Source organism: Trichomycterus rosablanca, chromosome 22, assembly GCF_030014385.1.
Source record: "Trichomycterus rosablanca isolate fTriRos1 chromosome 22, fTriRos1.hap1, whole genome shotgun sequence".
Lineage (NCBI taxonomy): Eukaryota > Metazoa > Chordata > Actinopteri > Siluriformes > Trichomycteridae > Trichomycterus > Trichomycterus rosablanca.
The window spans coordinates 11600440-11613537 of NC_086009.1; the positions used below are offsets into that span (position 1 = coordinate 11600440).

The 13098-nt window shown below is 40.0% G+C and overlaps 1 protein-coding gene across 2 annotated transcripts in view; it reads left to right on the forward strand.

Annotated features, from left to right (window-relative positions):
* Positions 1-13098, forward strand: part of sh2b1 (SH2B adaptor protein 1) — a 59194-nt gene that overhangs the window by 5835 nt on the left and 40261 nt on the right. The window lies entirely within an intron of this gene.

A 13098-nucleotide genomic window follows, 5' to 3' on the forward strand; every position in this document is an offset into this window, starting at 1 on the left:
GTCAGCCTGTCAGTGCTCAGACCATACGCCGCACACTACATCAAATTGGTCTGCATGGCTGTCACCCCAGAAGGAAGCTTCTTCTGAAGTCTCTACACAAGAAAGCCCGCAAACAGTTTGCTGAAGACATGTCAACAAAGGACATGGATTACTGGAACCATGTCCTATGGTCTGATGAGACCAAGATTAATTTGTTTGGTTCAGATGGTCTCAAGCATGTGTGGCAGCAATCAGGTGAGGAGTACAAAGATAAGTGTGTCATGCCTACAGTCAAGCATGGTGGTGGGAATGCCATGGTCTGGGGCTGCATGAGTGCAGCAGGTGTTGGGGAGTTACATTTCATTGAGGGACACATGAACTCCAATATGTACTGTGAAATACTGAAGCAGAGCATGATCCCCTCCCTCCGGAAACTGGGTCGCAGGGCAGTGTTCCAGCATGATAATGACCCCAAACACACCTCTAAGACGACCACTGCTTTATTGAAGAGGCTGAGGGTAAAGGTGATGGACTGGCCAAGCATGTCTCCAGACCTAAACCCAATAGAACATCTTTGGGGCATCCTCAAGCGGAAGGTGGAGGAGCGCAAAGTCTCGAATATCCGCCAGCTCCGTGATGTCGTCATGGAGGAGTGGAAAAGCATTCCAGTGGCAACCTGTGAAGCTCTGGTAAACTCCATGCCCAGGAGAGTTAAGGCAGTTCTGGGAAATAATGGTGGCCACACAAAATATTGACACTTCAGGAACTTTTACTAAGGGGTGTACTCACTTTTGTTGCCGGTGGTTTAGACATTAATGGCTGTATATTGAGTTATTTTGAGGGAAGAATAAATTTACACTGTTATATAAGCTGCACACAGACTACTTTTCATTGTGTCAAAGTGTCATTTTGTCAGTGTTGTCCTATGAAAAGATATACTTAAATATCTGCAGAAATGTGAGGGGTGTACTCACTTTTGTGATACACTGTATATACAGTGTATCACAAAAGTGAGTACACCCCTCACATTTCTGCAAATATTTCATTATATCTTTTCATGGGACAACACTATAGAAATAAAACTTGGATATAACTTAGAGTAGTCAGTGTACAACTTGTATAGCAGTGTAGATTTACTGTCTTCTGAAAATAACTCAACACAGCCATTAATGTCTAAATAGCTGGCAACATAAGTGAGTACACCCCACAGTGAACATGTCCAAATTGTGCCCAAAGTGTCAATATTTTGTGTGACCACCATTATTATCCAGCACTGCCTTAACCCTCCTGGGCATGGAATTCACCAGAGCTGCACAGGTTGCTACTGGAATCCTCTTCCACTCCTCCATGATGACATCACGGAGCTGGTGGATGTTAGACACCTTGAACTTCTCCACCTTCCACTTGAGGATGCGCCACAGGTGCTCAATTGGGTTTAGTCCATCACCTTTACCTTCAGCTTCCTCAGCAAGGCAGTTGTCATCTTGGAGGTTGTGTTTGGGGTCGTTATCCTGTTGGAAAACTGCCATGAGGCCCAGTTTTCGAAGGGAGGGGATCATGCTCTGTTTCAGAATGTCACAGTACATGTTGGAATTCATGTTTCCCTCAATGAACTGCAGCTCCCCAGTGCCAGCAACACTCATGCAGCCCAAGACCATGATGCTACCACCACCATGCTTGACTGTAGGCAAGATACAGTTGTCTTGGTACTTCTCACCAGGGCGCCGCCACACATGCTGGACACCATCTGAGCCAAACAAGTTTATCTTGGTCTCGTCAGACCACAGGGCATTCCAGTAATCCATGTTCTTGGACTGCTTGTCTTCAGCAAACTGTTTGCTGGCTTTCTTGTGCGTCAGCTTCCTTCTGGGATGACGACCATGCAGACCGAGTTGATGCAGTGTGCGGCGTATGGTCTGAGCACTGACAGGCTGACCTCCCACGTCTTCAACCTCTGCAGCAATGCTGGCAGCACTCATGTGTCTATTTTTTAAAGCCAACCTCTGGATATGACGCCGAACACGTGGACTCAACTTCTTTGGTCGACCCTGGCGAAGCCTGTTCCGAGTGGAACCTGTCCTGGAAAACCGCTGTATGACCTTGGCTACCATGCTGTAGCTCAGTTTCAGGGTGTTAGCAATCTTCTTATAGCCCAGGCCATCTTTGTGGAGAGCAACAATTCTATTTCTCACATCCTCAGAGAGTTCTTTGCCATGAGGTGCCATGTTGAATATCCAGTGGCCAGTATGAGAGAATTGTACCCAAAACACCAAATTTAACAGCCCTGCTCCCCATTTAAACCTGGGACCTTGACACATGACACCAGGGAGGGACAACAACACATTTGGGCACAATTTGGACATGTTCACTGTGGGGTGTACTCACTTATGTTGCCAGCTATTTAGACATTAATGGCTGTGTGTTGAGTTATTTTCAGAAGACAGTAAATCTACACTGCTATACAAGCTGTACACTGACTACTCTAAATTATATCCAAGTTTCATGTCTATAGTGTAATCCCCTGAAAAGATATAATGAAATATTTGCAGAAATGTGAGGGGTGTACTCACTTTTGTGATACACTGTATACACATGTATTTACAAATAAACATATACGGGTGAAAGACAAATAGGGTGTTCCAAGTACCAAAAAAATAAAATGGTTAAATTGTATAATGTTTTTCATTTAATATTGTGCACAAATGTGTCACCTATGTAAATATGTATTTTTCTCAGCATTTTGCTTATTTGATAGTTTTAGAGTTGTTGACACACAAGTGCACAAAAATGTCATTCAGTGCAACGACTAATTTATGACAAAATACACACACAAGGAACAATCTTAGCCATTTATAAGTTTAGTATTTCTCTTACAAAAGATTTAAAACCTCAGAAGAAACTGTACTTACTCTGTTTTGAATTTTCTGTGCATTGTTTGTACTCTAATGCGTCTTGGGATTTTGTTTATTTGTATACAAGATGTTTTTGCTACACATTCTATTCTATTTGAAACCTAATCAAACTCTGTTTTCTATGAAGCAGGCCTGGATTCTCTTGCATTCATGTGAAAAAAATATTTATTTAGTTATTTTAAGCAAATGTTTTTGTTGCACTGTATGATGATTTTATGTTGCACTGAATGACATACTCCAAATTATCCTGTTACATCAGAATATTCATGACTTAATTTGTTTTTAAGTTCTTTATTGATTAAAGTAGCAGTAGTAGAATGAAAATATGCCACACCAGTGGCAAGTATGTGTTATAATATTACTACATCATGAAAAAAGTAAGGCAATGAAAAACATAGCTAATGAAGCCATCATAACAACTTGTAAGCCACCAGAACAGTGTGGAAGTGTGGAATTTGTGTCATAACACGTGAAAAAGTTGCTGCAGTAAATCTAAATTCATTCAGCCGTGAAAACCATTTGAAGTCGCATTTTATTTCATGAACTGAACAAATGTTTTCCAGTCTTTTGTTGTTAACCATGAGGTTCTTGCTGTACATGGCTTTGGTTCTGCGATTATGATTTTGACATCAGACTTAAGGTAGTAAATTTCATCAGGTGGATTTGGCCACACAAAGGAATTTCTGTTTCAGTTTTGTAGCATGCAGCTAACTTGCACCTCATCTCCTACAGACAGCAGTACCTGCCCAACGAATGGCAGGTCATCGTACTTGACAATAACAAAATCTCAGGGACCTCTTCATCAAAAACATAATTATTAATATTCATTGTAATTACTGCTCTTATTAAGGAAGACTAGAATGGAAAAAAGTGGTTTTAATATTTAAAAATAATTTTAAAACATTATAAAGTCAGTATAACAATGTCATTGTCAATTTAGTGCAACAGCGAAATTCTGTTGCACTGAATGACTGTTGTTGTACTGAATGACAGAAATTTTACTTTAGCACATTTTACAGTTATCCCAGTGGTTAGCAAAAGCTAACATTGACCTTAGCTCAAAGACATTTCTACACATATTCACATTTAAATGTTAATAACCTTGTTTGTTTACAAGATTAACCGTAATATTACGTTTTCTGTGTTGTACTGAATGACACTCAGTTTTGTTCTTTAATGTACTGTGTCAGTAAAAAGACATTTTTATCAAATAATGTTAAAATGCATTGACCTCGTGTGTGTGCTGAAGGGTCCCCAGGAGTCTTCTTTTGTTGTTATAATTGGTCACATGACTGCAGTAGCTTGATTGCATATTAAAATAAGGCTTTTTATTAATGTTGTACTGAATGACAACTGAAGATTGGGAAAATGGGGACTGAAAGTATCCTGAATATTATTAATATTAAAAAACACATCTGATTGAATATTATTTAATATGTCACACATGACATTTGTACAATTATGCCAAAAGCAGTAAATTTTAAGTTTTACTTAAAATTAATTAGTTTTTTCTTAATGTTTTATTACTTAAAGAGGTAGGGGGACCGTTGCACTGAATGACATTTTGGGCGTTTCAAGGGTTATTTTTTCAAAAATCATACATTTTCCGTAAAAATTACTTTAGGTTTCAGTAAAGATGTACAAATGGAGTAGATTGAAGGTATATCCACTTATATTAATATAATTGTATATTATTTATCAAGTGGGGACACTAAAAAGTTACGTCTCGTCTTTGACCCATACACATCTGGGTGCAAAAATAAACGTGTGGTTTTAGGAACTTTACAGAAAAAAAAGAAGAAGGTTATTGCACAGTACCTATAAATTGCACATGATTTCTCAGGATGTAAAGTTTGAAAGTTTAGTGTTTTTATGGCAGGGGGTAAAAGCTTTTCAGGAGTCTGGAAGTACGGGCCTTGATACTCCTATAGCGCCTACCAGGGGCCACAAGGAGAACGGGTTGCAACAAGGGTGAAATGAGTCCTTAATGATGTTTGTGGCCTGACGCAGGCATCGGGTTCTGTAAATGTTCTCTAGTGAAGGCAGCTCAGTGTTGATGGTTCTCTGAGCTGATTTGATGACCCTCTGAAGAGCATTCTTGTCAGCCTCAGAGCAGCTGGCATACCACACCAGAATGCCATGGGTGAGTATGCTTTCCACAGTGCTGCAATAGAAGGACACCAGTAGCTGCTTGGACAGGTTGGCTTTTCTTAGTGTCCTTAAAAAAATAGAGTCGCTTCTGTGCTTTTTTCACTAGAGAGGTGGTGTTGGTGGTCCATGTGAGGTCCTGGGAGATGTGTGTGCCTAGGAATTTGAAGTTAGACACTCTCTCTACTGTCTTTCCTCTGATGTATAAGGGAGTAGGTTCCTCTCTCTGTCTCCTGAAGCAGATGACCATCTCTTTTGTTTTAGAGGTGTTGAGTGCCAGGTTGTTAATGGAGCACCATTCAGACAGTTTGAGGACTTCTTCCCTGTAGGCAGACTCATCTCCATTCTGTATTAATCCAATTACAGTGGTGTCATCTGCAAACTTGACGATTGAATTTGTGCTTTGGGTTGGTGTACAGTCGTGGGTGTAGAGGGAGTAAAGAAGAGGGCTCAGCACACAGCCCTGTGGAACTCCAGTACTCGGTGTCAGAACAGGGGGGAGATGGGCCCCCATCCTAACAGACTGTGGGCGGTTTGTTAAAAAGTCCTTATTCCACCTACATGTGTGCTGACTGACACCCAGGTTTAGCAGCTTGGATACCAGTCTGCTGGGAATAACTGTATTAAACGCCGAGCTGAAATCCACGAACAGCATCCTCACATATGTTCCCTGATGTTCCAGGTGAGTCAGTGCCACATGGAGAGCAGTGTTGATGGCGTCTTCTGTTGACCTGTTGCCTTTGTAGGCAAACTGATGTTGGTCCAGGGTGGGTGGGAGTGAAGACTGTATGTGCTTCAGAACCAGTCTTTCAAAGCACTTCATCACCGTGGAGGTGAGAGCCACCGGTCTGAAGTCGTTCAGGCTGTTGATTGTGACTTCCTTTGGAAGAGGCACAATGGTGGCAGACTTGAAACATTTGGGGACAGTGCAGTGGGACAGAGAGAGGTTGAAGATGTCTTTGAACACCTCTGCCAGCTGATATACACATTCCTTAAGTACCCTCCCTGCAATTCCGTCTGGGCCGGTCGCTTTCCTGGGGTTGACACTGCGGAGCACTCTCCTGACATCCTCTGTACTCACAGTAAGTGCTAGGCTGTCAACAGTTTGCAGTGGTGCTGTCCTGGTCTCTGCCTCCTTCACTGCATCCACCTCAAAGCGTGCAAAGAAATAATTCAGTTCCTCCACTAGTGAGTCACTGCTACTGGTGATTGTGTTTTTATTGCCTTTGTAGTTTGTGAGGTGGTTGATGCCTTCCCATGCATGTCGGGGGTTGCCATCACTGAAATGGCCCTCAATCTTCAGCCTGTATGCTGCTTTTGCGTGTTTGATGGCTCTCTTCAGGTTGGACCTGGCAGTGCTGTAAAGTTCGCCATTTCCCGACCTGAAGGCTGTGTTGCGGTCCCTCAGTCGGCACTTAACCTCCCTGGTCATCCATGGCTTGTTGTTTGGAAAGCATCTGATGCACTTGTCAACAGTGACATTATCCACACAAGACTGTATGTAAAACAGGACAGTGGATTTATATTCCTCTATGTTTTCTTGTGCAAATAGGTCCCAGTGAGTGCGCTCAAAACAGTCCTGGAGTTGAATGGAAGCTCCTTCTGGCCAGACCTTGATGGTTTTCACAGAAGGCTTTGTTCTGCTGATGAGGGGTCTGTATGCAGGTGTGAGAAAGAGTGATAGGTGATCAGACGTGCTTAGATGGGTAAGGGTGGAGACTTTGTATCCCTCCTTGATGTTACTGTAAACATGGTCCAATGTATTTCTGCCCCTGGTGGTGCATGTCACATATTGGTAGAATTTGGGAAGGACAGTTTTCAAAGTAGCTTGATTGAAGTCTCCTGCTATTATGAAAATCCCTTCAGGGTGAGCAGACTGCAGTGTTCTTGGTGTTAGCACTTGGAGGAATATACACAGCAATGACAAGGACGATGGTGAACTCTCGCGGCAGATAAAAGGGCTCTCTAAATCAGGCGAGCAATGCTTCTCTATGATGGTAACATTCGTGCACCACTGATTATTAGAGTAAATACATAGCCCTCCCCCTCTGCTCTTACCGGAGTTTTTATTCCTGTCGCTTTGGTGAGCTGTGCGACCCGCTAGTGTGATAGCTTTGTCGGGAATCTTGGAGTGAAGCCAGGTCTCAGTTATTATCATTAGCGAGCAGTCCTGCGCAGTTTTCTGAGCTGCAATCGTAAGTTCCAGTTCTTCCATTTTGTTGCTGAGCGATCTTGCGTTGGTTATGTATAAGCTGGGAAGCGCAGGCTTGTGAGGAGCCTTCTTTAGTCTGTTTTTTATTCCAGCCCTGCAACCTCGCTTCTGTTTCCTCTCTCTACGCCGCTTGCATCTGCGTCCCGGTATGGTGATCCATGGAGATCCCGCTGGACGCACGATTTCTTCTGGGATGTTTTCATGTCTGTAGTTCCTGATAAAATCCAACTCTTCACAAAAAATCCCGATCTTTAATAGATCCTGTCATTTAGAAGTTGAGTTTGGGAGTGTTCTAATCATGCCGGAAAACAAGTAGACTAACATAAACAAACAAAACAAAGTACCGTTCAGGAGAGCAAAAGCCGCTGCGTCCGTGCGCGCCGCCATCCACTCCACATATACAGTATATATATATATATATATATATATATACAGTATATCAAGTTAATATACAAATATCAAGATAATATACTTTCATTGTGGATTCATTAAATTGCCAATGAGTAAGAAGACAACACTTTTTTCTTTCTTGCTGAAAGTGTGCGAATAATATTATAAGGCATGTCAAGGGGGTCTAAGATTAAAAAATATATTACTGAGCTAGGTAACTAGTTCTAGTGGTTTAATACAGCGACAAATTCGGTGCAGCTTCATAGAGAGCCTTAACATGTAATGCAAGAAAAAAGATATCTTAATCCTTAAATGGCCAACCAGACGATGACTGTGTGCACGTGGAAGAAGCACCACTGGAATTGGAAGTTTTCCAAGATGGGAGAAGTGCACTTTCTCATTAACACCCCAGCATCGAAAAAATTCGATGCAAGCTCTGCAATGTATGTTTAAATGTAACATCTATCTGTTGAGCGTTGATCAGTTCATTTACCAAGTGTTAAATGAAGTTCCTCAACATCTACCATTGGCTTGTTTATGATGTAGCGAATTAGTTGGCACAGCCAGTGGCACAGTGGAACTGGGCTTGCATAGTTGTGGAATTTTGGGACATAAGAATGTTTCTGGCAGATCGATCACATCTCCTGATTTTCGGGCTTGAGTGCTTGTATCCAAACGGACAGAAAATGCTAGTTGAAACTATTGATGTAACACATTCCCACAATTTCACATTATGTAACACAATCTTCCTTAACTTATAAGTAAACTGAGGAACAAGCTGGACTTTATTTGCTTATGTCAACGGGATTGGCTGTGGTGAAGTAACTGGCAGAGGTGTATACGTAATGTATGCACTTGAGGCAAAGAAAATTGTCTTGTCTGTAGTTCAAACTGCTGAAAGTGTATTTCCTTGTCAGCCTTGATTTCCAGGACACAAGTATGTTGTCCTTAAATTAGTGCTGGACAATAATTCGATATCGATATATATCGCGATAGAAAATGTTTCAATAACGGTGATATGATTTTTAAACAAATTCGATCGATATGCATACGTCAGTGCGTGATGATGTACGCCACAGGCACGAAGCCAGTGCTCAGCGTTACCGCTCTGATTACACTCCGCTACAACACGGTGGATATTAGCGGCAAAATGAGTTCAACAGCTGTGAGTGAACGAGCATCCACAGTTAAAAAAGAAGCAGTTGAAATAGTTGATAAGAGAGGAAAGACTAGACTCTTTTTTTCTGTATTCTTTAAGCACAACATCTGCTGCAGCAAATTCTGCAGCAACTCTTAAGCACTTTTTATATTCTTTATCCTGGTTGAGCACTTTTGTTCGAAAATGTTTACATACAAATAATAATCAGTCCATGTTGTGGATTAAGGTTAGTTAAGACCAGAGGTGGAAAGTAACGAATTACATTTACTCGCGTTACTGTAATTGAGTGTACTCATTAGGGTTGGGCGGTATGACGATATTACCGTATACCGCGGTATTCAAAAATGGTGACGGTATTCAAAAATGGTGACAGTATTTTTTAAATGTGAAGCGCCGAATTTCTGCTTCAGGTTTACCTTGAAAACTGAGACTTTAGGACATGCGCGCATCCACAGTGAGGGAGGGGAGGGAGGGGTGGGAGGGGTAGGCGGTTGGAGCTCGCTGATTGGCTGTGGGGTGCTTACTGGTGATAACACAGAGAGACGAGTGAAGAGCCACACTGGCTAGCGTTAGCTGTGAGCTAACAAGCAGAAACTGAAAAACGGCTCGTCTTTTAATTTTTCAAAATCAACATTTTTTATCAGTTCAACCGGAAATGAACACAAGCGCGTGCATGCGCGGACATGTACTTATTTACTAAATATATCTTCAGTGTGAATCGAGCACAAGTGTTGAGAAAAAGGAGCAAACAGTAATAATAACGTTACGCCCAATCCGCTGTTCTGACTCTTGTCTGCCATAGATTTTACTGCCTATGTAAGAACTATTTTTTTCTAAATAAAAGCGCTATATTAAGAAAAAAGAATGTCTCACCTGTCGTGTAATGTGAATTATAAAATATACAGTATTGTCTGGCCCTTTAAGAAAGTTAAGCGCACTATAGGGCGTAGGGAGCGAGTGTGTAGGGAATAGATCGGATTTGTACCGTTTCTGTGCTCGAGTTTTGCACTGAGCTTGTGTGACATGTAAAGTAGCGTTCTCGTTAACCACTCAAATGTTTGGACTTTGAATTATTTTAACATTACTTTACATCACCGTCATCGCAACATGAACATTTACATTCATATTTTTTGTTACGGTATAGAACTTAATTCTGGATTACAGGCATAACTAATCGTACACGTTCATACACTTTTAAGAAATATCTGTAACTATAAACTAAGCAGTTAACTTTTGAAATATATTGAAGTGTGTAGCCTGCTATTATTCTGTTTTGTGTGGGCAGAGAGAGATTACAATGCCAAAATGTTATGTGTTAATGTTTGTGTTAAAGTGTAATTGATACACATGCGTTTATACTTATGCGTATTTATTATAGATCAGATAAGATAAGCAATGTTTGACGTTCAGATTGTTAAATCTTTTTATAATAAAACATTGAAGTATTGTAATTACACTCAAGTGTGTACACTGTAAAGTTTGTCCGCCCCCCCCGCCGCGGTAATACCGTATACCGCGGTATTTCCTGAAGACGGTATGACGGTATGAAAATCGGCAATATCGCCCAACCCTAGTACTCATACTTTTTTAATAATAATAATAATACATTTTATTTATATAGCGCTTTTCAAGATACTCAAAGACGCTTAAGTAGATTTCACAGCCTGTAATTTTACTTTTACTTAAGTATGTTTTGTATTAAGAATTGTAATTCGCTACATTTTAAATAAGATCCGTTACTGAGTAAAATAATAAACGCTAAAGAAATCGCGTCTGATAAACTGCTGCAGTGAATTCTGCGACGGAGAGTCGAATCTTTTGTCTCGGTTCCTTTTAAAGAGCCGTATATATACATTAAGCGCGAATCGATTCCTTTATTTCAGTTTAAAGGGTCGTTCAATAGATTCAAATAATTCTACGACACATCACTAGTGGTTATACAGTTTAAAAAAGTTTTATGGGACTAAAATGACACATGACTTTAAATGTTTTAAATGTTGTATCAACATGTTTCTTCTATTATATTTGAATTAAAAACAACTATTGTGAGATTTATATCCACTTGTCCTGTTTGCATTACACAGAAGAGACCCCCCCCGCTGTTAATAAAGTAACTCAGTAACGTTTACTCTGAGTACATTTTAAATGAGTTACCTTTTACTTGAGTAGATTTTTAGACTAGTAACTTTACTCGTACTTAAGTAAAAATTCATTAAAGTAATAGTACTTTTACTTGAGTACAATATTTTAGTACTCTTTCCACCTCTGGTTAAGACATGTTAATATATTATATTATATATTGTCAAAGCTTATGTTGAATACAAGTAAAAGGTGAAAGCTAATTTATTTGTATTATTATTATTTCTAAAATATTATGTAGTTGTAAAGGGTGAGATTTCATAGACTTTGCAAATAAATTTTTCAGTTCGCAGGTACAGCCTTTCAATGTTGGTGTTCCTGGCAGTTTTTCTGACATTTGTATTATTCATATCGATATCGGAATTATATTGTATCGACCGAAATTAGGAGTTATATCGTGATATACATTTTAGCCATATTGTCTAGCCCTACCTTGAATATTCCAATGGGATCACTGCTCATTATCAGACACAGTACCTTAAGGGTTTACAGGATCTGTGCCTGGGGGTGCATCTTCGTCCTGGTCACCAGCGTAGCCCCTACAACACCTGGCCCCTCCCATGTCGAGACTGGTGACAAAGACAACACTTTCCTCTGCACCAAGGCCAGCTTTGTAGCATACCAATATCAACTGATACAAAAGAAATTAGCGACAAGCAACAAATCAGCTTTCCTACACTGATCCAATTGTTTCCAAAAAGGAGCTCCTCATGTTTAAATATTGCGGATTTAACTGTTCGCACTGGCATCATAAATTCACAGAGATACCAAGACATTTTTTAGACTTTTTTTTAAGTGATATTGAAACTTGGTGTGAATTAGACATTCTAGCAAGACAATGATCACAAACACACTCCCAAGTTTATATTAATATTAACATTATCAATAAATCTTTCTCTGTTTACTGAGACTGTTCAAGTAACACTGTTTTGAAGCATTCCTCTGCAAGCTGGTTTATTGGTAACAGGTGAGTGTCAAGTGGCATGACTGGGTGTAAAAAGAGGATCCACCAAGCCTTACCACTTTTAAATAATGTTGTATACGAGATTTCAGCTGCACAACTGTTCGTGGTTGCCATCGATTCTACTCTTGTGAGTGTCCTCACATTTCTAGTTGTAATTTATATCCCATCCACAAAGGGTCAGTATTGGGGTGTGGAGATCAGTTGCAAATTTAAAAAAGTACTCGTGAAGTAGCATAGTAAGCCTAGTGAAAGTGGTTACATCCATGTCTCATGCTGTATGACCTCTGAGGAATTCAAAGGTTATAAATCTCAAAAGGGTCTGGTCTATTTTCTCTTTTGTTCTTTGTTTGGTTGTTTTTATTCATATTTTACATGTATCTTTGTGCCAACAGCTTGCTGTTGGGAAAGATTTTTCAAAACAATGTTAATCACAGTATAGAACCTAAAGTACGATATTGGAATATGTTGGCTCAAAGTGGAAAGTTCTCCAGTGTGGACTAATTGACTGCTACTGGAGTATGGTACTTTTTTTTTATTTTAATTTTTAACTTTTTTGTAATTTAGCAGACGCTTTTATCCAAAGCGGCCTAAGTACTTTGAACAGTATACTGTCTAAGCATTTGAGGGTTAAGGGCCTTGCTCAAGGGCCTAACAGTGGCAACCGGGCAGTAGTGAGGCTTGAACCAGCAACCTTTTGATTGTTAGTCCAGTATCTTAACCACTAGGCTACAACTGCCTATATATATATGGTACCTACAGTTAAAAATTAATTTGCTTTATTATGATTTTAATGTCATGTTTTACACACTTTGGTTACATTCATGACAAAACAGGTAATTACTCCTTACACAAGATTCATTAGTTCAAGTTTTAAATGTCAAAGACAGTCATGGACCATTTTGTATCTCCAGTTCATCTGACTGCATGTCTTTGGACTGTGGAAATTTAACCCAGGACCTCCTTGCTGTGAGGCGACAGTGCTACCCACGAGCCATCGTACCATTAGGGCTGGGCGATATGACTAAAAAACTAATATCTCGATATGCTTTTGAGAAGTGGCGAGATACGATACAATATAATGTAAACTTAACAAAGTACATTGGCAGACCACTGCCTGTATTCAGGCACAGAAATTAACAATAATTAATATCTGTAAGTTTGACATCATCAACATATCTTTTTGCTGGTAAATAAC